Source organism: Felis catus, chromosome A3 (genome assembly GCF_018350175.1).
Source record: "Felis catus isolate Fca126 chromosome A3, F.catus_Fca126_mat1.0, whole genome shotgun sequence".
Lineage (NCBI taxonomy): Eukaryota > Metazoa > Chordata > Mammalia > Carnivora > Felidae > Felis > Felis catus.
In genome coordinates this window covers 103631042-103657764 of record NC_058370.1, presented here as the reverse complement: position 1 = coordinate 103657764, position 26723 = coordinate 103631042, and the positions used below count along the sequence as shown (strand labels likewise).

The 26723-nt window shown below is 46.5% G+C and overlaps 1 long non-coding RNA gene across 8 annotated transcripts in view; it reads right to left on the bottom strand.

Moving 5' to 3' along the window:
* The window catches only part of LOC102901946, a 157678-nt gene that overhangs the window by 8850 nt on the left and 122105 nt on the right, over nucleotides 1–26723 (bottom strand). For 2 of the 8 annotated variants that reach the window (XR_006595745.1, XR_006595750.1), the window contains exon 5: nucleotides 17244–18421. The exons of 2 other annotated variants lie outside the window; for them this stretch is intronic. This is a non-coding gene — a long non-coding RNA (uncharacterized LOC102901946). Of the gene's footprint in view, nucleotides 1–7624; nucleotides 8421–16918; nucleotides 18422–24516; nucleotides 24600–26723 lie in introns of those variants that run through there. 4 more of the 8 variants (XR_006595749.1, XR_006595746.1, XR_006595747.1 and 1 more) reach the window with 4 other exon arrangements.

Below are 26723 nucleotides of genomic sequence, written 5' to 3'. Positions count from 1 at the left end.
AGGAAAGGAAAGATTTCCTATACACTCCTTCCCTCAACATTTGCATAGCCTCCCCCATAATCAACATCCCCAACCAGAATGATACATTTGTTACAGTTCAGAAACCTACACTGGCCCATCTTATCATCCAAAGTCCATGGTTTCCGTTACAGGTTACTCTTGATGGCATATATTCTATGGGTTTGTAAAAATGTATAATGACCTGTATCTACCATTATAATATACAGAGTATTTTCACTGCCCTAAAAAATCATCTGTGTCCCAACTATTCCCTATATTTTAGGTGCTTTTGTAAATGGTGTCATTTAAAATTTGTTATTTTCCAATTATTTGTCACTATTTAAAACCATTAGTTCTCTTAGGTTGATTAAGCAGCCCATCTGCATGTGGTCAAAGCTACTAATGTGTGAATCGAAGTCATCATGTACAGTAGAGAAATTTTTCTGTATGCTTTCTCTTTGTCACTCAGATTGGGTGACTTCTGTTGTTTTTTCCTCAATTTTATTGATTCTACCTTTTGTCGTATCCATTCTACCATTGAGCCTATCTGGTGAGTTTTTTATTTCAGTTATTGGTATTTCCTAGTGTTATAATTTCCATTTGGTTCCTTTTTTATTAGCTCTGTTTCTTGGCCAAGATTTTTTTTCTCTTCTTTCATTTGTTTCAAGAGAATTTGCGCTTCCTTCCTAAAGCATTTTTATGACAGCTGCTTCAAAGTCTTTGTCAGGTGCTTCTAGCACCTGGTTCATCTCAGAGGGGGTGTCACCTGATTGTCTTTTCTCATCTACGTTATTCTCCTTGTTCTTGATATGATGTGTATGTTTGGACATCTTGCCTTTTATGTTAGGAGACTCTCAATCCGATTTGAATTTTTTTTTAAGCCAGCTCTCACCCTATTTAGGCTAACAAGCAGATCCTGGCCTAGGTTAGTGGGCTGTGGGTCCAATGGCAATTTAATTTCAGAGCGTTTGTCATATTATTACAGTCTCTTGGGGCTTCCACTGGTCCTCCCTGCTGCTACCTGAGGGGGCTGAAGGAAATTCTTCAGGCTGGTTCTCCCGGTGCCTCTAGATAAGGGGTCCTCTTGGGTCCATGGAGACAAAAAAGCTTCTTCCCAGGCGAGGTTGCTTGTTATGCTGTAACCCCCTTTTTTGGTATCATCTGGTCATTCCGGGTGTCCGTCAGTGAGAGAAGAGAATCTCAGGCCCACCAAAAAGAGGGAACCTCTGTTGGTTCTCCTCTGGAGCCCGGTTGGGCAGCAGGAAATGCCAAGCCTAGATCACCTTCTCCTGTTGGACAAGGGGGTAGTAAGACACCCCACTGCTGTGTTGTTCTTGCAGTACTAGGATCTCTAGCTTGTTCCCCTCTCTCTTTCCCCTTTCAGAGTTTTCCTTTGGTGACCTCTGGCAATATTTCCAGAGTTCATCATTGTACCTAGCTGGAGGAGGAAAGGGAGAAGTGAGTTTATGTTATCTTGTCCGGATCAGCAGTCCTTTCAGTAGCTTTTGAATACAAAAACCATTCATTGACAGGATCAGCGATGATTCCATCTTGAATATAATTCATCAACCTAAATATAGCCAGGTTATAAAAAGGAAATCAATCACAGACTCTTAGAACTAGTGGGATTTAGACTCTATTCCACTCTCCTTTACAAAAGAGACACTTTCTGTAGAGCACCCGGACAAATGGACAGCCCATTTCCAGCATACCATGGGATCAGGGAATTGTCCGACTAGTGGTTTCCCTGGGGCACTCTGGCCAGGGATATTCAGGAAAAACATTATGGATCCATCCATGGTGGGAGAAAGAGGTGGAGTTGCCTGTTTTAATTTCTGTACCTAGTATATTTCAGGACAACGCATGAGCAGCCAGTAAAAATGAATGCAAATGACGGGTGGAAAGAATACACGTGGAGATGAGAGAAAGCAAAGCTAGTGAACGTTTTAAACATACATTTTCACCCCCTCTCAACTGAAAAAAAAAAAAGGCAGAAACCTGCTGTTTAAAGCAGGAAATATTAGAAAACACCAGCTGAGAAACTGCCCACTTGGCATCTGTGAGCCCCAGCTGGCCCTCTGACCCTGCTCCTATTTTAAGTTCATGACGCACAGTCAAGCATTCCTTTGCTGCACCTGAAAGAATGACTTCAGCCCAGACTGAGCCCTTATTGGAAGTGACGGAGTTATTTTTAGACCTGGGCACGTAGTTTGCTTCAGCCTAATTGTTGGAACTTTCAAGGAAACGGGATGGGGGTGGGGGGAGGATGGCTCTCTCATTAACGTCCCACCTGGTGTTCCACCAAAGGGCACCTCATTTCTCAGACAGCTTGTTAGTTTGGAGCCAGTGGCCATTGCCAAGGATGACTCTTGGTTCCCCCCCTGCCTGTCACAAACTGCTCTCTGCGCCTCCCACACCAGATCGTACCCATCTTGCCAGTGGAAGTGAGCCCCCATGCCAAGCTGTTCTTGTCCTCACTAGCTTACTTTCTCTGGAAAGCATGAAAGCCCAGCCAGATTCTGGGTGTCTGAATTTGGATTCTATCCCTTACAGATTATGTCTTTGGACACATCACTTCTTGGGGCCTTAGTTTCCCAAACTGCACAGACTAACAATTCATCGTTATAAGGATTAGGTAAAAGGTCGTAGGCAAAAAGCGATCTGTGTCAAGCAGGGAGTGCTCAACAAATTCTGGCCATGATTATTATTATTAATTATAATTATTATTATTATCAAGGGCTCAAAACACTTTTATGCGTTGTTCCACTTGGTCTTAAGACCTCATAGGTCTTGACAAGAAACCTATGAGGGAGGGGTTATCGTCCCCACTTTATAAATGAGAGCAGTGAGGCTTAGAATGGTTGGGTGAGTCGACAAGTCACAGGACCACTAACAGGGGAATTCAGGACTCTTGGCTTCAGTGACAGTGCCTGGGGGCAGCTCAACAGATGGCACCATCACATTCAGTAGCAGCCACAGTAGCAGGACGGGCAGCAAGTATAGAGTGATCAATTGCACACCGGCTCTCGCTGAATACTCACAACAGCTATAGGCTCTGGATTCTATCATCAAACCCCACCTCGGTTGAGGGGCCCAAAGTTCAGAGAGATCAAGGAAGGTGTCCGGCGGCACACAGCTGAGAGTCGGGGAGTTGGGGTGTCCCCCTGGCCTACCATGCCCGTGCTGTGCTCTCAGTCCCCCTGCTGCTGTCTACCGCGGCAAACCCTGAGAACAACTGCAAATACCTGCCTGACTGATGCAGCCCAGGCAAGGAGGACGAGCTATTTGTCCCAGAGTCCTCGGGATTTTCTATGCAGACAGTCATGCTGTTTGCAATCAGAGATAGTTTTACTGATTCTTTGATTTCTTTTTCCTGTCTTGTTACAGCAGTTAGAACTTCTTTTTTTTTTTTTTAAACGTTTATTCATTTTTGAGAGACAGAGAGAGACAGAGCGTGAGCAGAGAAGGGGCAGAGAGAGGGAGACACAGAATCTGAAGCTGACTCCAGGCTCCGCACAGAGCCCGACATGAACCGCGAGATCGTGACCTGAGCCGGAGTCAGACGCTCAACCGACTGAGCCACCCAGGCGCCCCTGCAGTGGTTAGAACTTCTAATACTGTGTGTTAGAGTAGTTAGAGCAGACATCTTCGCTTTGTTCTACATCTTTGTTCCGATCTTAGATGCATTTAATCTTTCACCATTAAATACAATGCTTGATGCAGGGTTCAGAAGATATTCTTTATGAGGCCAAAGAACTTCCCTGCTATTCCTAGTGCGTGGACAGGTTTTTTTCATTATTAATGGTTATTGCATTTTGGCAAAAGATTTTTCTGCATCAGTTGATATGATCATATGATTTTTCCTCTTTAGCCTGTCACTATGGTGTATTACATTGATTGATTTTCAAATATTGAATCAGTATTGCATAGCTGGCATAAATGCTTCTTGGTCATAGTGTCTTACTATTTATATATACATCGTTGGATTTGATTAAATTTGGTTGATGATTTTTGCATCTAAGTTCATGAGAGATATTAGTCTTCAGGGTTTTTGGGGGGAGGGTACTGTCTTTGGTTGGTTTTGGTATCAGAGCAATGATGGCCTCATATATAGAAGTGGGAAGTGATTTATCCTTTCTTATGTCTGGAAGAGATTATATAGAAATAACATTAATTATTCTTTGAATCGTAAAATGTTCTAGTGAAGCCATCTGGGCCTAAAGATTTCTTTTGTGGAGCATTTAAATTGCACATTCAATTTCTTCAACAGTTAAAGAACTGAGTAGATCATCCAATTCATCTTGGCTAAGTTTTGGCAGTTTGTGGTGTTAGAGGAATTGTCTTATTTCTTCTAAGTTGTTGAATTTATGAACATAAAGTTGTTTGTAGTATTTTTTATTATCATTATAATGGCTGCAAAATTTATTGTGGTATCTCCTGCAATTCTGATATTGGGGATCGGGATCTGTGTCTCCTTTTTATCTTTGCCAATCTTGCTAGAAGTTACTAATTTTATTTTATTTTATTTTTTTGAAGAACCGTCTTGGCATTTCAATGGTTTTTTTCTATTTTCCAGCTTTCAATTTCATTGATTTCTGCTCTTTATTATCTCCTTTCCCTGGTTGCTTTGAATTTATTTTGCTCTTCTTTTTGTAAATTTTTTGATGTAGGAACTTAGATTAGTGATTTGAGATACTTCCTCTTCCAAGGCAGCTTTTAGTGCCATGAATTTCCCTTTCAACATTGCTTTAGCTGCCTCTCACAAACTTTAAAAATCATAGCACTGAATGAAAATGAAAATGAACATATTTTCATTTTCATTCAGTGCTATGATTTTTAAAGTTTCCTTTGAGATCACCTCCTTGACCCACGAATTATTTAGAAGTTTATTGTTTAGTTTTCAAGTATTTGGAAATTTTCCTGTTGACCTCCTGTTTTGATTTATAGTTTGATTCCATTGTGGTCAGACAACACACTCTATGATTTTAATTATTTTGAATTTGTTAAGGTTCGCTTTATGATCTAGGATACAGCCTACCCTGATGAATGTTCCATGGGCCCTTTGAAAGGACAGATGTTCTGCGGTTGTTGACTGAGCATCCTATAAATGCCAATCAGATCTTTGTAGTTGGTGGTGGTGGTCTAATTTTCTCTTTAGTGGTCCTAAAGTTTCTGAGCGGGGGTGGGAGTGGGGGCGGGGGTGGGAAGCTCCCAAAGGCAATTGCAGATTTGTCTAATTTTCTTTCAGCTGTCTTAGGTTTTGCTTCGATATTTTGAAACTGTTATTTGGTTCACAGGAGAGCTATTTTTTTTCTTAGCGGAATAATCCTCTTTGCCCATGGTAGCTTCTTTGCTCTGCAGTCTATGTTGTCTGATGTTAACGTAGCCATTCATGCTTTTGATTAATACTTGCTTGGTATATCTTTTCCCTTTCTCTTGCTTTCAGTCTCCTCGTGTCATTAAATTTGTAGTGAGTTTCTCATAAACACCATATAGTTGGGTCGCGTTTTGTAATCCACCCTGCCAATCTCTGTCTCTCAATTGGTGTATTGAGACCATTTCCATTCAAGGTATCTAGCGATCTATTAAGGCTAAGTCTGGCGTTGTATCATTTGTTTTCTGTTTGTTCCTTCTGTTTCTCATTCTTCTGTTCCTTTGTTCTTGTCTTTCTGTGGGTTGCCTGCACATTTCTTAGAGTTCCGTTTTGATTTAATTATTATATTTTTTAATATATCACTTTGTATTGCTTTCTTATGTGATTATTATGTTAGGAGACTGTTGCTGGGCAGCCCTTGGGAGCCGGGAAGTAGCTGCTGGGCCTGGGTCTCCTTACGGCTACTGGGTCAAGGCCAGGGAGACATGGGGCTTCACTGCTGCTGCTGTGGGTGGATCAAGCCACCCGCTGATGTCTCAGTTGTGGACCAGAGGCCAGAACTGCTTGGGGCTTTGCTGTTTCTGCTGCCGCCGCCCCCACTGCCTACAGATGAGACTGTTTGCAAGGACCCTGGATTGTAGTTGGGGGCTGGAACTTCTTACTGGGCCTCTGTTGGATTTTCCCTTTCCTGAACTTTGACCAGAGAGAGGAGGATATTTATTCTTGGGTTTCGTTTTTTGTTGTTGTTTTCTTGTCTGTGCCTATTGGTGATTCCAGATTGCAAGCCCCTCCTGTGCCCAGATCAGGGTACATGGGAAATACAAAGAAAATCCAGGGAACTCAGAAAGTTGCTTCTCAAGTCTTGAGGTTTCTTTCCAGTCCACCGTGTTTTGTTTTGTTTTGTTTTCCAACTTTCAGATTTCTTTTACCATTGTCTGTGGAATAGTTTTCAGGGAATTTAGTTGTATTCGGAGAAATGGAGTAGGGAAAACTGATCCTATGACATCTCGTTCCAGAACCAGAGGCAGGACAGCCTATTTTCTAAATGTTTCAGACATACTTTCTTTCCTGGTTGACTTTCCAGAAACAGAAAAAAAATATTATCAATGGTGCTTCCTGTGGTCCAAGCTACACCCTCTTTCTCCTTCTTGGAAGGGATCGATTGCATTACTCAGTAGTCCCATTTCTCTGAGCCCGCTCTGTAGTCAACAGGATATTGAATTCCTTTTGAAAGCCGAAACAGGTAATCATTTCTTTCTTGGACCAAATGTTGATCAGTAGTGTTAATACTTGTCTGTAGCATGGAAAATGGTTTTCTCTGAGTTCTTCCTATTTCTTGCAGAAGTTTCCTTCTGGCGCTGAAAGGCTTCAACTACATTTATCTAGAAATGGATTCCCACGGCAAGAATGGAACTTTCTTCATGACGATTGTTTAGCTGCACAGGCCAAGACTTCTTATATCTGTGCTCTACTGATTTCTCATCTTGGACCCTTGCCTGACAATATAGGATGGGCTTTTGGCCCAGTGACTCACAAGAAAGCACAATATCGAAGCTTGAAGTTAATGTTTTAAATTTACCAGCAAAGGCAGAGTAAGCAGAAAACCGAGCCCTGCCCCTCTTTAAAAAAAGAAAAATACTGCCTTCTGTGCCCTTTTCCTCACCATAAAGATAATCCCCTAGTTTCTCTTAAGTAATCAGAGAGTGGAGAAAAAAAAAAAAAATCCAATTTGTTACATATCTTTTACCTAAAAGACACAGTTTAGAAAAGAGTAGATCAGACTTAACATGAGTCATGCCACTGTTTTTTTGCGCCATAGACTACCTCTCCCCAAGATTTTGAAACTCCCATAAACAAATCCCATAAGATATTAAAATACATAGCAACACTTGTAAGTTTACATGATTTTAGGCTTACATCAGTACAATGATTCATATAATGCGGTAAATAATAGAAACTTTAAAAATCGAATATTTATATTTGAAGATATATGAAATCGAATGTTCGCATGTGAAGTCACACGTTTTCAAGTACATTTTACGTTTGTTTCAGAAATCTTTTCTCCACTGACTGTGTCTTTAAAAATTTTTTTTTTCAAAACATATACTGTTTTTTGGCACCACATGAAAAGTTTATTGTTTGAGTGCAGGGTTAAAAAGAGGCCAGTAAATTAACATGCTATATTTGCTATGGGCACCATTCACTCCAAATTGTCAAAAGACCCAGAGAAATCATGTACAGACAACCATCCAGCATATTAAAATTGTTTTTATTATTTTAAAAAAACTAGTCGTAAAGAGCTGGGCTGAAGCACACTGTTTTTCATTTGTAAAAGTGGGACAATTTGAGTGAATTGGATTAAAACACGAATGGAAGACTCTCAGTCCTCTATAACCTCAGCAGAAAACGTGATTGTGAACGTTTACGCAGAACCTCGATTTCCCATAGCCGTGTGAGATGAGTGAGAACATACTTCTATCAGTCTCTTAAAATATTATTTGCCCTCCTCACTGATAAGGCAACAGAGGATGAGAGTAAAAATGTAATAAAAATACGGAAAAAAAAAGACTCCCTTTGCCTGCTTTCAGCAAACCTCATGTTAAAAAAATACAATAATAATAAACAAATCAGCTCACAAAGAAAACAGCTTTTCACTTAGTTTCTTTTGAAGTGAATCTCCTTTTATTTTTTCGTTTTGGAAGCCTGCACATGCAGGCTTCCTTGGAAATGGATGAATTCTGTCGAGTTTCCAGACTCCGAAGATAAACAAAGCAGTGAATTTCTCTTCCCTCCCCCACCCCCACCCTGTAAATAACCTCGGGCCACAGTCTGAGCCTCCCTCTGCTCCCCGCCTCTACCAAGGGGCTGGGGGCTGGGTAGGCCTGTGACACCGGGGTGAGGCAGCGCAGGGAGGAGGGGGGGGGTGAGGGAGGAGCAAGTAGGGGTGGGCTCATCCAGGACTGAGCCCCAGCTGCAGCCCGGTGAAGAATGTCGCATGCATGCCCGCACACACAAAATGTACACAGTGGAGCCAGGCGAGAGAGAACTGTTAAAAAAAGAGAAGAAAGAAAGAAAAAGTACTGCTTCATCAGCTAAAAAACAGTCCTGTTCTTTCCTGGTTTGATTTCAGCTTGAAGTACTGGCTTGGAATTGCCCGCAGCGATATTGGGCCCCTGCCCGCACAGCAGGCAGACGGCTTTCCCTGCCAGCAACAGGCTTTTAATAAAACAGGATGCTCGCCCATCACTAAGGCCACTGAGGACTAGGGGTCCCGGGTCCTTATGGACTGCTTCTCCCAGAGCCATTCTCTGTTCCTTATCAGGAAACTCCACTCGGGAGCTCCTGGCCCACGAGCAATGCCCCTCTCCCAGGGGACTGCGGGGTGAATGCTTGCGGGGTAGCCGCCCCATTCCCTGAGCTATTTGCTTCCGTAAGCTTCTTATCACCCGTGAGCGTGCTCCCTTGCTCCTTCTAGGCATTTTGGCTTTTATGAAGTTTCCCACCTTGACAGTTAAATAGGATGGACTTTTAAATAAGGACCTGGCTGTACAGGAAGGGTGAAGACAATCCGTCCCCGTCTCCCCACAGCCAGCTCTAATGAGTCATGCCAGATCTGGATTTGGATCCGACTCACCATCTCAAGTGTGATGAACGTTAGCACTTGGGGGAGGTTCACCTGCCCGTTTGTTTTCTCCCCACTTGGAATGAAACGGGGTATGTTTCTGTTGGGACGGTGGTCCCTGAAATTTGCTGGCTGCGGTCTCATAGTGTCCCAACTAATGGGTGAGCTCCCAGGGTGCCCTCCAGACCCTGGAGATCCTGTGCGCTGCCCCCTCCCCCCAGCCCATGCTGGCCCCAGGGCATGGAAAGTGGGATGTTGAAAGTTCTCCAGAAGGATTATCCATAGGCTCAGAGGCATAGCCGGCTCCCGCCAGGGTGTCCAGAAGTGGCTGAGTATGGACCACATAACAGGCAATCAGCAAGTGGCCCTTGATGACCTCATATATGACTGGACTCCAGCATGAAAGAGACATCATTGTCATTAACAGGAAAGGCCTTGGGGCGCCTGGGTGGCTCAGTCGGTTAAGCATCCAACTTTGGCTCAGGTCATGATCTCATGGTCTGTGAGTTCGAGCCCCGTGTCTGGCTCTGTGCTGACAGCTCGGAGCCTGGAGCCTGTTTTCCATTCTGTGCCTCCCTCTCTCTCTCTCTCTGCCCCTGTCTCTGTCTCTCCATCTTGCAAAAATAAATAAATATATTTTTTTTAATTTAAAAGAAAAATAGGAAAGGCCTGACAACCTAGAATCTATCCCCAGAACCGCCCTTGCTTCTTCTCTAGTTTAGACAACTTGATCCGTGTGTGCTTCAGTCTCATTTGTAATGTGCAGAGGGGGGTGTTGGAGGAGGGGAACTCACCAGCCCCTCCACTGGGCTTTTCCTTTGCAACTTCCGAGCAGGCCTTGTGGAGCCCTCAGGACACCTTCCTACCCTGCCCCGGTGGGAAACCCAGCCAGCCATAGCCCGTCGGTCAGAGATGGCCCTTGAGCAAAGGCCTGTGATGGTTTCCAACTTTTCTTCCAAGGGTGGTAGTCGGTGAGCCTTTGAGTCTCAATCCAGTACGTTTCTACGCACTTTGAAGTTCGGAGGAGGAAACCGAAGGCATTGGTGGTACAGGTGGTGTTTTCATTTCTCCCTTCACTTGAAGTTCGTGACTTTGGAAGTGAAAGGAGGAGGGAGGAAGTATACGGAGGGAACATCTGGGCATGTAGATGGTGTCAGAGTGGAGAATTGTGTCTGCTGGACCGCAGCCCAGATCCACCCCGGAGCAGCGGGGTCCTGGCAGGAAGCAGGATGTACTAACCCAAATCTGAGAACATGCGGCAGGAGACCTGCCAGTGTGACCAGAAAGAGTTTAAACAGAAACTTCAGAGGGAGGAATTAACAACAACAAAAAAAAAAAGCCCAAATAAATCTATAAAACCAGAAACGACGAGGCACAGCACAAGAATATCAGCTAGGGTTCTTGAAAAGAAACTACTCTTGCTGACTCAAGCAAAAGGGGAATGTGTGGGACGTTGTCGAGGGGCTCACAGGAGAGCGGTTTTCTGAGCTGGAGCGCGGGGTTCAGGCCGGGAGGGAGCACAAGTGTGTCAGGTGCCTCTGCGAGGTGGGGATGGGCCGCGGTCACTCCTTCTGAGGCTGCTCAGCTCCGCTCTGGGACAGGAAAGGGCACTGGGACAACACCCTTCGGCTTCCAGACAGGGAGACAGCACCTGAACTCCCCGCCCACCAGGACTGCCCGATGGTCAAGACCACGCCACAGAGGAACACACAGTTGTGCAAAGGAAGGGCGCACGGATTCTAAGTTACTAAAAAAAAAAAAAAAAAAAAAAAAAAAAAACCAACGGTACCCAGCGCCATATGTGACGGAAGTGTTACACCATAAACGCCATGAATGGCCAGGCGTGTCTTAGAAGGGTGACTTCAAGGTCAATGGCCAGGTGTGGAAAACCCAGCTGGCAGGCACAGGCGGGGGTCAAAGGGTAAAGGCAAAGGTGCTTCCCAGCCACCAAGACGAAGCTGTGTGGAGCCCAGGAAGGAGTCTAGCTGCTGTCAGAGATGTAGGTCAAAGCCCAAAATACCTAGACAAGTCAAGGAGGGAGTAAGAAGCAAGGACTTGTGTCCAGGGCTCAAGGTCATCTTTCTGCACTCTGGTGGGGTCCGTCCTGCTGGAAAAGAGCTGCTTTGAAAGGTCCTAGTTGTGAGCTTCAGAGTGGAGGAGGTGCCCAAGAGTGTCAGCGAAATCACTCCTGGTCAGGAAGGCTCCTGGGCTCTCCGTCTTGGGAAAGCAAATCTCCCCAATTCAGAATTTGGCTTCCACTGCTCTGGGCATGGGGCCAGTTCCAAGAGGAAGCCAAGAAACAGGATGGTTCTGCCAGGCTGGGGGCCCAAGGGAGACAGGGGCCTGGGGCTGCTGCGACCATCTTGCCTCCACGTGAAGCAGCAGCAAAGCCAAATGGAGAGACTCAGGTCCTGGTGACATTAACAGACCTCTGAACTCAGCTCCGCCTAAGGCCGGGGTGACTTAGATTCTGCTTGAAGGCAAGCCCTTGGGGAAAATCCTCTGAGCCAATAGAATCTTTTAGTGTCTAAAGCAGTTTGCGTTGGCTTTCTATCACTTGTAACCACAAAGGGTTTCAATAATAGGTAGATAATAATACTACTAAGGACCTAACTATGCATTATTTCCCTTATAGCAACGCCAGGAGGTTAATGCTGTTATCATCCCCAATCTGGCATAAAGAAAACAAGGCCCGGAGAGATTAAACAAAATTCCTTAGTGCCACCCAATCTTAACCTGAAGGACTGGGGCTCAAGTGTCCAAATGCACAGATACCGAGTGAGGAAAGAGACTGAGAGAAAACCCTCAATTTTGCTCATTCACGTGACTAATCCCAGTGAGGAACAACACGAGAGGAAACACGTAGAAAAAAAACAAAAAAACCCAAAAACCAATGAGGCCACCACAGGTGGTCATTGGTGATCTCAGATCTTTAGAGAAGCATGCCTAAAATGTGAAAGGGGGGGCACAGAATCAAAGAGAATGTGCATGAAGGGACTGCCCTTCTGAGGACAGCTTCGAGAAGGCTAAAGCCCAGAATAAGCAGAAAGCTACTAACGGACCATGATTTCACACGGCTTTTTAAAGCTACTTGAAGAGCGCAAGAAAGGGATAGGGCTGTGCGCGGAGAAAGTGCTAACATGTAAAGACTTGACAAAAAAGACGGCCCGCGATTTCAAGTTAGCCTCCTGCTTTTCTAGTGTTTCAGGTGATCTTGAAAAAGGTAGAACCCAGGACTGTGAGACAACACTCGGATACACTAAACGAGTCAGGCTTCAGCCCAGGCAAAGAGGAAAGTTCTCAGATGACCTCGGAGAAGCACACTGATAAAAATATTGGGAAGCTAGCCCCTAAGCAAACTGTCCATTCTCAAACACCGTAAAAGGATAGATTGCTTTATGGCAATCCCTGGGGGAATAGTCTAGAATTATAGACCATGTGGCTTGCAAACATTTCAAAAAGAATGCGAGGGACAACACGGGTTCAAGTCTCCCCAAACAACTAGGAATCTTTTGTGGTTAAACAGGTGCATCTGGTAAGCATTGTGTACCTAAAATAATGTCAGCAGAGCAGTTGGTATCTTGGAACGTCCTTTGATGCCACGGATGGGGCAGAATCAGAGCAGCATCATGGCCAAGAGTATCAGTGTTGGGGACAGATGCAAATTCTTACCCACCAACTGCTCTCTGCATACTGTAGGCTTCCTCTCTTGGAGGTACAACGTCTTTCTTGATCATACAATGGGTGTAAGAGCCCACCCCCAAAATGCAATAGATAAGCAAATCATGAATGACATAAAGTCATTTCAACTGGATGGAATAGGAGGCCAGACCATCAGCACAAATTGAATCTGAATAGGTATCAATACAAACACAGAAAGTTAAAAATGAAACACGGAAGAACGTGCTGAGTAGAAACTATTTTGTCAGCTGCCTATGTGACCATGAGAGCAGGGAATAGCCCGAATGTCCAACAACAGTACGCAAGAGAGCTAAGGAAACAGAGTGGTCCGAGAAGTAGAACACAGTTCTCAAGGGAGAGAACTAGGTGTCGGCCAGTATATTCCAGGCACCTGACCTTATACGTGGAAATCATGCAACAAGATGAAAAGTCGAAGACCAAATGACATCCACTTGAGGCATACTGTTACATCAAAGGGTTACATCCAAATTTATAGCAAGTGGTAGAGATGTTTCTCTAAAAGTTGCACCCTCACCCGTGGAACAAAAGAAAAGTCTGGCAGTTTTAGTTGCCATGGGATTAATCTCAGTAAAGGACGTGAGTGCTAAAAGCCAACCTGTACCCACGGAAGTATAACGCCTGGGTGTGCTCCCTGCAGGGGCCCATCCAGGTATCACGAGTGACAGTCCTGTGCGAGCACATCCAGGTCCTGGTGTGATGGAACAGGTCATGGGTACGGCCACCCCACTCAAGCTTATTCGGGCACTTCTGGGCTGACCTTTCGAGAAGAAAATTAACAGTAATTTCCAGATAGGTGAGAGAGTTAAATGTGGAAAATGAACTCATTGTCAAAGAAAAGAAAAGTAAGACATGTATCTGCACCTGGGAGAGATGCAAACTTCCTATGGGTGAAATTCATGGGAATAGTCACAGAGGAAAATAATTGGCAGATATAGAAATATTGAAGTTTCTCCGTCCTAAGTCACCATGACAAAACTCAAAGGCACAGAAATAACCCGGGAACATACATGACAGATAGCGGGTGAATTGCACAATCACTGAGGCGCGTGCCTAGCGTAAGACTAACAGAAAAATGGGCAAAAACACGATAAGGCAACGCGAAGGGAAAGAAATGCAAATGTTCCGTAAGAAATCAAAAGATGCTCAAACTTGCAAACAACCGGATACATGCAAATAAAAGCAGTAAGCTAACATTTCTCTTTCAAGATAGCATAAAAAAAAAAAAAAAGATAACAATTTATCCAAGGGTCCGGGGACAAGGGCAACCATGTAGGTGGGAGTGCTAATTAGAGTCTCCCCACTGGCACTCCCTGAGTAGTTTACTTAACCTTCCGCACAGTAAACTGAAGATAATCATATTTCCTGTCTGACGGGGCTGTCAGGGGGATTGGGTGAGATTACTCTAGCCCGGTGGTGACACTTCAAGGAATCTTTTCTAATTAGAGGTAAGCAAGCAGGGTATGGCTAGATAAGTCATGATACATTTATGAGACCAAGTGCTAAGCAGACACTAGGTACACTGTAAAAGACTACTTCCTAATGAAAGTAAGTGTAACAAGCCTCATATTTGTAAAGGAAAGTGCACACATTAAAAAAAGTTTTTTTGATTTTATTTTAGAGAGAGAAAAGAAAGAGAACACATGCATGGGGGAGTGAGGCAGAGGGAGAGAGAGAGAGAGAGAGCATCTTAAGCAGAGAGAGAGAATCCACGTGCTGAGTGTGGACCCTGACACGGGGCTCGATTCCACCACCCAGGGATCATGACCTGAGCCGAAATCAGGAGTCAGTTGTTCAACCCAGGCGCCCCGACACACATATTATTTTACGTACAGAAGAAAGATGGCTAAAATTTTGATTTGTTTCCTTCTAGTGGTTATTTCTAGGTGGTGGGCTTACCGGCAATTTTTTTTTAACAGAAAAAAAGCTATTAGGACCCCAAAAATGTGGAAAAATGGTATTGAGGCTAAGCAAAGTCAAAACAAAGTGAAATAACCTCAACTGTGTCCTGAGAGTGTCAATCGTTGTGTTTAGATTTGCTGGAAACCTCGAAGTGCATGAAATAATTGGAGAAGATGGTCATGTGCGGCCTGCAAGGGATAAGGTCTTGTGGGGGTTGTGACATCTCTCTGCACAAACTTGATGGATGTCACATCAGGATGTGTCCCGATTTTGCCCTCTGGAATAGCACGTCACCTGCCTCTCAATGACCATACCGTCTAAAGAAAAAGATTCGGACTAACTAACGTAAGGAACTTGGGGCCACACTCGAGCCCTCGGGACCTCTCTTGATGTTGGTGGGCATTTTGGCCCCCGGAAAGCAAGCACGGGTCTCTCATGGGGATCCATGCAGAGGTCTCTTGCTTTGCATGGGGCTTGGATTTGATAGCTTCTTGTTTTCTCTTTAAGATGGACAGCTGTAGAATGATTAATTACGGGACAAAGAAAAGGAGCCAGGGCAACCATCAACATACGGAAGGTAGGGAAGGGGTGGTTTGACATTGTCCTCAGGAACATTGTACTTTACATCGAAAAGTGACGTCAGATTCATTTCTGAGACCTTCTATCCTGCTGTACCCTCTGATACCCTCACTGTAGCAGGGGACAATTAGCCCAGAAGTTGGCTCATTACAGTTTAGTGAGATTTAAATAATTTCTCAGGAGACAAGCTCTGTGCAAGCTGGGTTAACACGAAGCTAAGCCGGTGATACAGAGCTAACCCCAGGAGTGGAGGCTGTGTGAAAAGTTTCCACGTGGGAGCCGATGAATCGTCAATAAGGATCACACATCACTGGCCACGCCGGCCAACGTGACTGGTAAGGTGAATAGCAGAGGCGGACAAATAGGGCAACTGATATCCGTTCCCTACCCTAAAGCTTAGGTCCCGAAATTTCCTTTGGGAAGCCCCCCTTTAGCGTCACCAGCTATGTTAGTTGGGCGAATTCCCCTTACCCCATATTTCAGGGGTCGGCTCGCATTGGCTTAAGCCAATTAGCTTGTTCCTTTGCCCTGACTTTGGGCCCATGGCACCCGAGTCCATGGGTACTCGGTGTTGGCCGAGTGTCGGTGTTGGGTACTCGGTGTCAGACCGTTGGCCGAGCTTCCCAGGAGACAGAAGCCCTCTCTCTTCTGCTGGAGCCTGCAAGAGCAGCCCTCCCCGGATGGCACAGGACATGGAACGAGGAGTCAAGCAGTGGAGAGAAAGAGGAGGGACAGCCTCTGGGATCCTATGATGTGGGGAGAAGTACAAAACTGGAGCTTCGGGGACTCAGGAAACTGCCTCGTCCAAGATCGGAGCCTCTGCCTGATTTTTCACTGTCCCGGGCCAGTACCTCCCCTTGATTGTTTAAGCTAGTTTGAGCGGAGTTTTTTGTCATTTGTGTCACACTGGTACAATGCTGAACAGGACGCTTACCTTCTAGTTTAGGAGACTGGATTGTTGTGTCTATGCCTTTGGCAACCACCAGCAAGAAGCTTAAGGAAGATAAACTCTGCTTTGACTTCACTGTCAAGATAATGTTTTCAATATCTTATTCTAAAAACATGGCCACTCTCGGAAGGACTTCTGTGAAATTTTGTCCCCATCACCTGGTCTGACCCAGGGCAGGGCTGGTCTGAAGATGACAGAGTGACCGAGCCCCAGGTTCTGGTACAGCGGATACAGCCATCCCCTTTTCTCTCTCTCTCTCTCTCTCTCTCTCTCTCTCTGTGGGTGGTGATAATGCACAGAAAGTGATTGGTCAACTGTAAACTGTTACAAAACAGAATCACACGTCTGGTGTAAGTTACTGTTTGACACAAGTTTTCTTTACCGATTCAGTAAAATGATTGTGGTTCAGTTTTAGCCAACAGGGCCCAGCACGGAAAAATAAATCACATGCATTGTAAGATTTGATGAGGTAGGTCAATGCATCTTAAATCCTTCCCAGAGCAAAGAGAAAGTGTTTTTGTTTCACCGGAGGGAAGTAGCCTGGGCCCTACCCTAAGGCCCCATGGGGTCCAAAGTCCATGGGAACCCTTCTCAGGTCCTGAGGAGGCCAAGATTATTCAGGATACTGGCATGCACGCATTTCTACTCTTCTCCAGAGGGTGAAGATCAGCCAAGGGTTGCTGAGGGATGAATCATGTTTCAAGCTAGGATTGTATTTAGCTGCATTTGGCCGAAAACTCCAAAGACAGAAGCATAAAACACAAGTGTTTACATACCCATAGAAAAGACTTACAGAATTTTCTTCTTCGTGCCTTTCTGTTCCACAACCCTAGCTCTGGCTTTTGCTCTCAGTGTCACAAGGAGGCTGCCGGAGTTCCTGCTCTCCCATCTATGGCCCGATGAAGGAGGAAGAGAATATCTCCGCAACTGAATCAGTTCCTTTTAACTTACCTTCCTATAAATTCCATACTTCTGCTTGTATCCCATTGGCTAGAAATTAGTTACATGGCCACAGTGAACTGCAAAGGAGCCCGGAAAATGTAGTCTTTTAGTCGGGCACATTACCTCCCTGGATAAAATTGGGGTTCTCTTGCTCCGTAAATAGAACAGAGATAGGGTGAGGACACGAGAGAGGTTTATTGGTAAAGATCATTCAGAAAAAAACTGCGAACATGGGAGCATCCGCATGAGAAGCACGTGCCATCAAAACTTATTTCTGGGCAATGTTCAATGAGAATTGTCACAGAGGCCGGCCAAAGTGAGAGGCTTTACTCTTCAAAGGGTCTGGTTTCTGAGACCCCAATTTCTTTTCCCAGAGTGATGGCCGCTTGTAACAGGCTGTCCTTAGAGCATCAAGGTGTCTTACGAAGAAGTAATTTGACTTCTTATTTGCTCTTCCTGTCTGCCTTTCACCTGCCAGTTGCCCCCCCCCCTCCTTTTTTTTTTTTTTTTTAACGCACTGAGTCGCCCCTGGAGCTGCAGAGGGAGGGGTCCTTCCGTCCTGGGACACAGCGATCAGAACCTTTTAACCTCGTTGAGCAAATGAGCAGTGAGTTGCTGGGCGCCAGGTGCCAGATGCTTGAGGCCTGTTATTTTAGTGAATCCTCACAACAACCCCATGCAAAAGGTCCTTTCAACATCTTCGTTTGGGGCATGGAGAAGCGAAGCCATTTGACCAGGGTGGCAAGTTTGGCAAGGGAACAGCTGCATGTTGCACTTCCAGGAAAGACGAACCAAGGTGTAGAAGGTCAAGGAAAGAGCAGGGCGCGGGGCGTGGGGGGCACCTGCTGTGACCACCTTTCAGGATCTGATCCTCCTTCTCCGGCACCGGCGTCCTTCCAGGACCAGCTCACGCCGTTTTGGTGGGCTGCCTGGTCCAGAGGTGGGCGAGTGACCCAGAACCACTAACTAGCACATCCCATGCCCCAGGTCCAATGTCCAGGATGGGCGGATGGTCCTGTCACGCCGTCCCCATGCCTGTCACCCGGGCTGCTCAGAAGACAGTCTTTGAGCTAAGCTGCTGGCAGCCAGCTCACAGCCACAGCTAGTGGAGAGCCCCCCCCTCAAGAGCGATGGGGCGATTGACATCCAGTCCTGCTGATGTCATAGAGTCAAGCCAGTCCTGGACTTTGCAGGCACTGGCCAGTGGATTTCTTTCTCAACGCCGTTAAGTTGAGTTCTTTCCCTTACAGCCCTTACTTCCTGCGTTAAGTTCTTTCCCTTACAGCCCAAATGTCTGAGCTTTTATGCAGGGCGGACAGCACGAATGCTCCCCTTCCAACCACTGGGGGCCCACCTATAAGAGAAGGGTGAGAAGTTAAGCAAACGGAAAAGGTTGTGTTTTCTAAAGCAAGGAGCATTTTTCTCTGTATTTTAAGCCATACATAAAAAGGAAGGCCTTTGGGGCGCCTGGGTGGCGCAGTCGGTTAAGCGTCCGACTTCAGCCAGGTCACGATCTCGCGGTCCGTGAGTTCGAGCCCCGCGTCGGGCTCTGGGCTGATGGCCCAGAGTCTGGAGCCTGTTTCCGATTCTGTGTCTCCCTCTCTCTCTGCCCCTCCCCCGTTCATGCTCTGTCTCTCTCTGTCCCAAAAATAAATAAACATTGAAAAAAAAATTAAAAAAAAAAAAAAGGAAGGCCTTTGGGGATGTTTTCTGGCCTGGGGCTCTGAACCTCTGCATTTCACTCATTAAGAAGCATCTCTCCTCCTCAGAGTGGAAGGCCCCCAGGAGAGGCAACTGCAAGCCAGGCCTCTGTGAGAGGAGAAGTGAGGCATCTCAGGTCAGTGGGGAAGGGTGGCTCGCTCAAGAAACAGTATTGGGTCTACGGCCATATCACCCTGAACACGCCCGATCTCGTCTGATCTCGGAAGCTAAGCAGGGTCGGGCCTGGTTAGTACGTGGATGGGAAGAAACAGTATTGGGACGACAGAATGGGGGGACCATCCAAAAAGAAAAGAAAAAAAAAGGTGAATCCATACTTTAATGATCTATCCAAACAAAATCTACATAGATCAACTTTTGAAATATAAACCAAAAATGAAACCATCAAATTTTTTAAACTTTTTCAAAAATGTTTATTTATTGAGAGAGAGAAAGAGCAGGGGAAGGGCAGAGAGAGAGAGAGAGAGAGAGAGGGGAACAGAAGATCCGAAGTGGGCTCTCAGCTGACAGCAGGTAGCCCAACGCAGGGCTCAAACTAACAAACCATGAGATCGTGACCTGAGCCGAAGTCGGACACTCAGCTGACTGAGCCACTCAGGTGCTCCGAAACCATCAAAGTTTTAAGAGAAAATAATAACTTTTACCCTTTCACGTCAGAAGGAGGAATGCCGTATTAGCACAAACACAAAGTGTAACACCCCCAAATAGAAAGAACTGATGAAAAGGACTACATAAAAATCGAGTTTTCTCTCCATGGCCAACCGATCCTACCATCAACAAACCTAAAAGGCAAATGTCAAACTGGGGGAAACTGTTTTGATTAACATCACTAAGTGCAACTCTCCCTAATATATAAAGACTCATACATCAATAAAAGGCCAACAGATAGAAAAATGGGCAAAGGACATGAATTGACGAGCTGTAGGAATGGGAAACAAACAGCCCTGAAGCATTTGAAGAAACGCTCAGCGTCGTTAACGAGAAGAAAAATACAGTTACACCAAGATACTATTTGTCACTGTTCAGGCTCTCACATTTTGATCACGTGCCATGTTCAAATACGCATTTGGAAACAGGTGCTCTGATCCATCCTAGCTGTTTGTGAAATAGTGGTTTTGGGGGAGGGCAATTTGGCGATATCTATTCAAACGACAAAGGCACATCTCCCTTTCCCTGGGACCTCGGTCTCTGAGAATTCGTCTGCGCATGCTCTCACAGGTGTGAGAGTGACGTGCACACTTAAGGGTACGCTTAAGGCAGCATTGTCTGTATTTGCCAAAGACTGGACATGACCCAAATATCTAACATTCTGCAACTGGTTAAATAAACTAGAGGGGGCTCCCGGGTGGGCCAGTCTGTTGAGCGTCCGACTTCGGCTCAGGTCACGATCTCGCAGTCCGTGAGTTCGAGCCCCGCGTCGGGCTCTGGGCTGACGGCTCAGAACCTGGAGCCTCCTTTGGATTCTGTGTCTCTGTCTCTCTCTCTGCCCCTCCCCTGCTTGAGCTCTGTCTCTCTCTCTCTCTCCCTCTGTCTCAAAGATGGATCAACTTTAAAAATAAAATAAAACAAAACTCCGTAATTCACCCTTCTTGCCCCACCCCAGTTAAAAACGAGCTCTCTTGCCACTGGACCCCGAGAAGGGGGGGGAGCGCCCCTCCTGCCAGGGACACAGCACTGTGGCTCTGAACTCTGACACGGGGTCACCACACCCAAGTTTCTGGCCCCAGAGTCCTGTCTTTTGAATCACAGCGGTTGCGGGTGACATCCTGGTGCAAGCCCCTGGTATGCTCGGCCTTGGCATCGGGCTGCTTGGCTCCTGGGACGGGGACGCCGATAGTGTGGCAGAGGGGGCTGGCAGGAGCAAGTGTCCAGCTGTCACTCTGTGAAGGATGGGTGTCATCTTGGCATCCAAGGGCCTGGCCGGCTGCCCGTGAATGTTTGGAGGGAACTCTCCGGCGGGAGGCGCTCCTGGCCCTTCTGGAAGGGTGTGCGTCTCGCTAGGCCCTCCCCTGGGCCTGACGGGAGGCTGGCTGTCAGATGGGTGCGAGTGCAGACAATTTGAGGGGAGGCTGGTCACTCCTACAAGCCACCAGGCAGAGAGACTGCTCTGAGCTGACAGCGGGCCAAGTGAGAGGCCCAGGGCAGCACCCCCGTGGACGGGCCTCCCTGCGCGCGCGTGTGTGGGTGCGTGCGTGAATGCCGTGAGTGTGCACACGTGGGTGTGCCCGTGTGTGTGCCAGGACCGCACAGACACCTGACACACGCAGGCCTCCCCCTGGAGTCGTTCCCATCTGCTCCGTGGTCTGACTAGAATCGCCTTCCCGAACTGGTCTGCGTCTTGCACTTTTTCCACAGAGAAAGGGCCAGAGAAATTGGCCCCCTGCCCCGCAGGATCTGAACGTCTGGGTGGGGGCCGCCGGGGCTGTTTCCCTGGGCAGAGACGCTGCCTGGAGGGCTATGCCGCTGACCTGTCAGGAGACAGGGAAACAGTTGTTTCCTGCATCTTTGATGTGGGGGCCCCCGACGGGCGCAGCCTGGACATTGTTCTGTGCCCACTTCCTTGGCTCGGGAGGAAAGAATTCTCTAGGCCCGTGCGGGGCATAAGCTTGGCTGTCAGCGTGAGGAAAGGGAAAGACGAGCGAGGACTTTCTGAAAGGAAGAAGGAGAGACAGAGACAGAGTAGGAGGGAGGGATTATAAACATGGACGGGAGGGGTGGGATTTGGGAGAAGCAGGGAGGGAATGGTGTGCAAGCCCACACCTGACTGTCTCTTACGAAATCACTTGCACGCCGCTGATGGGAATGAGCCCAAGTCCCACTGCCCAGGGCTCCTCTGTGTCTGGCGTGGCTGGATCTTAGAATCTCCGGTAACCACTTCCGGTCAGCCTCAAGGAGCCGGTCGAGGTGGCCGAAAGGGTCCCCCTCACAATGGTGATGGTGCTTGTGGTGGCTCCGGAGAACCTCTGTCACTCGCTGAGTCCATAGGGACCTCAGGGAAATGACCTCTTTTCCTCGGCCTTCCCCTCCCCATGTAAAAGGCATGTTGGACACTGACTGATAGAGTGGGCTATTAAAGTATTCATCTGGGGGGGCGGGGGAGGGTGGGTGGGTAGGAAGAAGAATCTGGAAGCCGAAGCCAGAGTGTGTATTGAATGTGAAAATGTACGGTGGCATGGAGAGGACTTTTTCCCCCAAAGGCAGAATATTGCCACAGTCTGCAGCCAGCAGAAAGGGGGTCAGCGAGTGCACGACGTGGCCACGAAGGCACGTGCGTGGCGGCCCACGTGGACGTGTGCGTGTGTCTGCGTGTGTTGGGGGTGAACGGGTGCCCGGAAGGAGCCCCGAGCCGTGTATGGAAAGTAAAAGTAGTGAACACTCGGCTCAAGCAATCTTTTTCCTCCCGGGGGCTAAAATTCACGGGCACTTAGCCAACAGCCACATGAGGATAAGAAATGTAATCTGTTTATATTAAGTTTGCAAATACATCTCATTGGTGCAGTGGGCGTGCAGTGCGCCATAACCTGCCGTGACGCTGGCCTTAGCTTGGGGTCCATGACCAGCACACCGGAACTAACAGGCTAGAGTTTGCAAGGCCCAGCCTAACCGCTCGCCTGCCTTCTCTTCCCTCTGGGGTGGAGAAACACATTCCCGAAGACGACAGCTGGAGTGTCTGAGAGCCAACAGAAACTGATGCTTCTTCCTTTCGCGGGAGCCACCACCACTGCCGGAGCAAAGACTGGAAGTGACCTCTCCAGGTCAGAAGGCACTCCGTCCCACCGTCCTGGGCCCTGCAAATGGTCTCCGACGAGGTTCTGGGCTCTGCGAGGCCTCCCTGCTTCCGGACAAGCTCTGGGCTGCCCCTGCCATGTAGCCCGGTGTCGTCCTCCAGTCATCGGAAGTTTCTGGGTTGTAGTGCCTGCCACTTTCCAGAGAACTAGCAAATAAAATGAAAAGCCAGCACCTATTTGCCATCTCCTGCGGCCTGGCACAGCCTAGGCATTTCATGGACAGTGCCTCGCTGTACCCGTCGGGAAGCTTCCAAGGAGATAGCGTCATCCTCCTGCTGTACAGATGTGAAAACGGAAGCTTGGAGGGCTTCGACAACTCGCCCGAACTCCTGCCATCGGTGGGATTAGTGTGGAGTCTGGGTTTGAACCCAGGTTTCTCCAATTCTGGAATCCCAGCTCCCTCCATGAAACGCCACGGGTTGCCTCCCCAGGTGTCCCCTGGAACCATGCAGGTCTGCTGTTCACCCACGCCTCTCCTGGAAACGTTCGCTAGCTTTTTTCCAGGTCCTTCCTTCTGACCTCTGCAAACTCATTTCCCCAAAGGGCCCTCATTCCCTCCAACCGGAATTCCATCAACAATAAAACGTGGGGGCTAAAAAGCAAGAGGATGAGAATCGCACAGACCCAGCTGAGAATTCTGCTGCCGACTCACGCTGACCTTCCTCAAGTTACTCAGCTTCCCTGCTTCTAGTTCCCCGTCTGTGAGAAGAGAGAGCACCAACCTACTGCCTGCTCCACGCGGTGGGTGTGACAGCTAAATGAGATAAAGCGTCAACAGCTCCCTGGCCAGTGTTTTCACAGCTCTGCTGAGGGTGCGTGTGGTGGCAAATGTGATAAGGTGGGCAGATGCTCCAGCCGAGTGTTACATCATCCCCATCTACTGACTTCTCCCGCCCCAGGATGGTGTCTGAGAAGACTGAGCAGGGAGCTCGGACTTCCATCTGCAGCGTTCACAAGCTTCTCTACACTGTCATCATGGGGTTGGGAGGGGGGAGCTTGGACATTCACCCCCGCCTGGCAGAGACCAGGCTCTCCTCCGTTTCCCCACTGGAGTGGCATCAGAGGAAGCTCTGTCCACCTTCAGTGGTAACCAGGCCCTGTGGGGAATATCAGTGGGGCACTCTGACCTTCTACTTGAGGGAGCTATCCGTGGTGGCCCCGTGGGGAGCCAGAACTTCTGTCTCCATCCAGCAGCGAGGTAGAGACCTCTCCTTACTTTTACCTGTGTGCCAACAGATGCCAAGTAGGGAACGTGGATTTCCACGTCCACCTGGCAGGAACAGCACAACTCACTGTTAACCAATCCCTTTCCCTACTGGGGCAATGCCAGAGGAAGCCATTTAACACAGACGATTGCACTCATATCCAGGGTCTCGTAACATAATATTCGAAATTTTCGGTTTCAGTAGAAAATCGTGCACCATACCAAGAACAGGATGATCTCAGACTGAAAGAAAACAACCAGTAAATGCTAATCCCAAGATGACAGAGATGTTAGAATGATCGGACAGACATTTTAAAGCAACCACCATAAAAATGCTTCCAAGAACAATGACAAGTACTCTTGAAACAAATGAAAAATTAGGAAGTCATTTAGCAAGAAAGTCAAAATATAAAGAAGAACCAAATGGAAGTTTTAGAACTGAAAAATACAGGGGCGCCTGGGTGGCGCAGTCGGTTAAGCGTCCGACTTCAGCCAGGTCACCATCTCGCGGTCTGTGAGTTTGAGCCCCGCATCAGGCTCTGGGCTGATGGCTCAGAGCCTGGAGCCTGTTTCTGATTCTGTGTCTCCCTCTCTCTCTGCCCCTCCCCCGTTCATGCTCTGTCTCTCTCTGTCCCAAAAATAAATAAACGTTGAAAAAAAAATTAAAAAAAAAAAAGAACTGAAAAATACAGTAACCAAAACAACAACAATAAAACCCACGTCAAGGGAGGCACTCACCAGGGGAACCGAGGGGACACAGCGAACTGGCAGACGGGACATTGTTACATATCCATTCTGAACAACAGAGAGAAGAAAATGGTCTGGAAAAAAGGGAACAGAGCCTCAGGGATATGTGGTGCTATAACAAAAGATCTAACTTCCGTGACATTGGAGTTCTGGAAGGAGAAGAAAAGAGGGCAGAACTGAAAAAGTGTTCGTTAAGTAATGGCTTAAAACTTTCTGAATTTGGCAAAAAGCACAAAGCCACAGATTTAAGAAGCCAAGCGAATCTCAAACAGGATAAACCCAAAGAAATCCATATCAAGGCACATCACACTCAAACTTCTGAAAAACAAAGACAAGTATGTATATATTGGAAACAGAAAGAAATGACACTCCACCTAAAGGGGAAAAATTTTTGACTGATGGATAATTGTTGCTAGAACATAGAGGCCAGAGTATCGAAGAAGTGTTGAAAGAAAAAAAATGGCCAACTCAAAATCCTATCTCCAGCTGAAAGGTCGTTTCTAGTGGAAAGATCCTTCCGGAATGAAAGGGAAATCAAAGCGGTCTCAGAAAAACTAAGAATATTTGTCACCAGCAGACATATGGAATAAGAATGGACAAAAGAATATTTCTCGACAGAAGGGAAACAATAAAAGAAAGACTATTGGAACATCAGTAAGGAAGAAAGAACATAATAAGCAAAAATATTGGTAATATTGGTCAATTACAAGAGACTTTCATTTTCCTCTTGAGTTTTCAAAATTACACTGATGATTGAGGCAAAAACTAACACTGTCTAATGTGATTCTAAAAGTATGTAGAAGAAATATTTGAGACAATGAGCTATATCACTAACAGAGATGGTAAAGGGACGTAAAGAGAGGTCAATGTTCCCCACTTCACTCAAATTTGGAAAATGATGACACTAGTAAACTGTGGTATGTCTCACACGATACAAAAAAATGATTTGATAAAATCCAGCAAGGGGCGCCTGGGTGGCGCAGTCGGTTAAGCGTCCGACTTCAGCCAGGTCACGATCTCGCGGTCCGTGAGTTCGAGCCCCGCGTCGGGCTCTGGGCTGATGGCTCGGAGCCTGGAGCCTGTTTCCGATTCTGTGTCTCCCTCTCTCTCTGCCCCTCCCCCGTTCATGCTCTGTCTCTCTCTGTCCCAAAAATAAATAAACGTTGAAAAAAAAAAAAACTTGTTTAAAATCCAGCAAATATTCCTGATAAAAACTCTTAGCAAACGAAGAATAGATGGGGACTTCCTCAACCTGATAAAAGACATTTACTAAAAACTTACCACTGACATCATTCTTTTGTTTGTTTGTTTTCAGTGGGCTCCATGCCCAACGTGGGGCTTGAACTCACAATCCAGAGATCAAGAGTCAGATGCTCTACTGAGTAAGCCAGACAGGCGCCCCTGTAGTTAATATCATTCTTAATGATGAAAGACTGAATACTTTCCCTCCTGAGATCAGAAATTCTCACAGATTCTATTCCACATTGTACTGAAGATTCTGTCTAGTGTAATATGGCAAGAAATAGAAATCCAGAGATCCACGTTGGAAATACAAAAGGAAAGCTGTTTTTGTTGGAAGGTGACACAGAGTCTACATAGAAAAACCCATAGAACTAAAAAGCCACTAGAACTAAAAGAGTGACTTTAGTAAAGATACAGGATACAGGAGTAATTCACAAAAATCACTTGCATTTCTGTATATTTGCGGTGAACCATTGGGAATTGAAATTTTAAAAGTACTACTTACAGTAACATCAAAAAGTATAAATTAGAGTGAAAATGACAAAAGGTGGACAAGACCTACACATTAAAAATTATAAAACGTTGCTGATAAAAATGAAAGAGACCCGAAATAGGTAGAGAGATACTGTGTTCATGGGTCAGAAGGCTCAATGTTTTTATGGTATAAATTTTCACCAAATTGATCTATAAAGTCAATGCAATTCTGGGCAAAATCTCAGCAAACTTGTAGAAATTGACAAACTTCTTCTAAAACTCATACAGAAATGCAAAGGACTTAGAATAGTCAAAACAACTTTGCAAAGGAGGAACAAAGTTGGAGAACTAACACTGTGTGATTTCAAGACTTATTATAAAGTGACAATAATCAGGACAGTGGAGTGACCGTAAGTACCAATGTCAATGGAACGTCAGAATCAAGACTAAACAGACCCACTCGTGCATGAACAACTGATTTT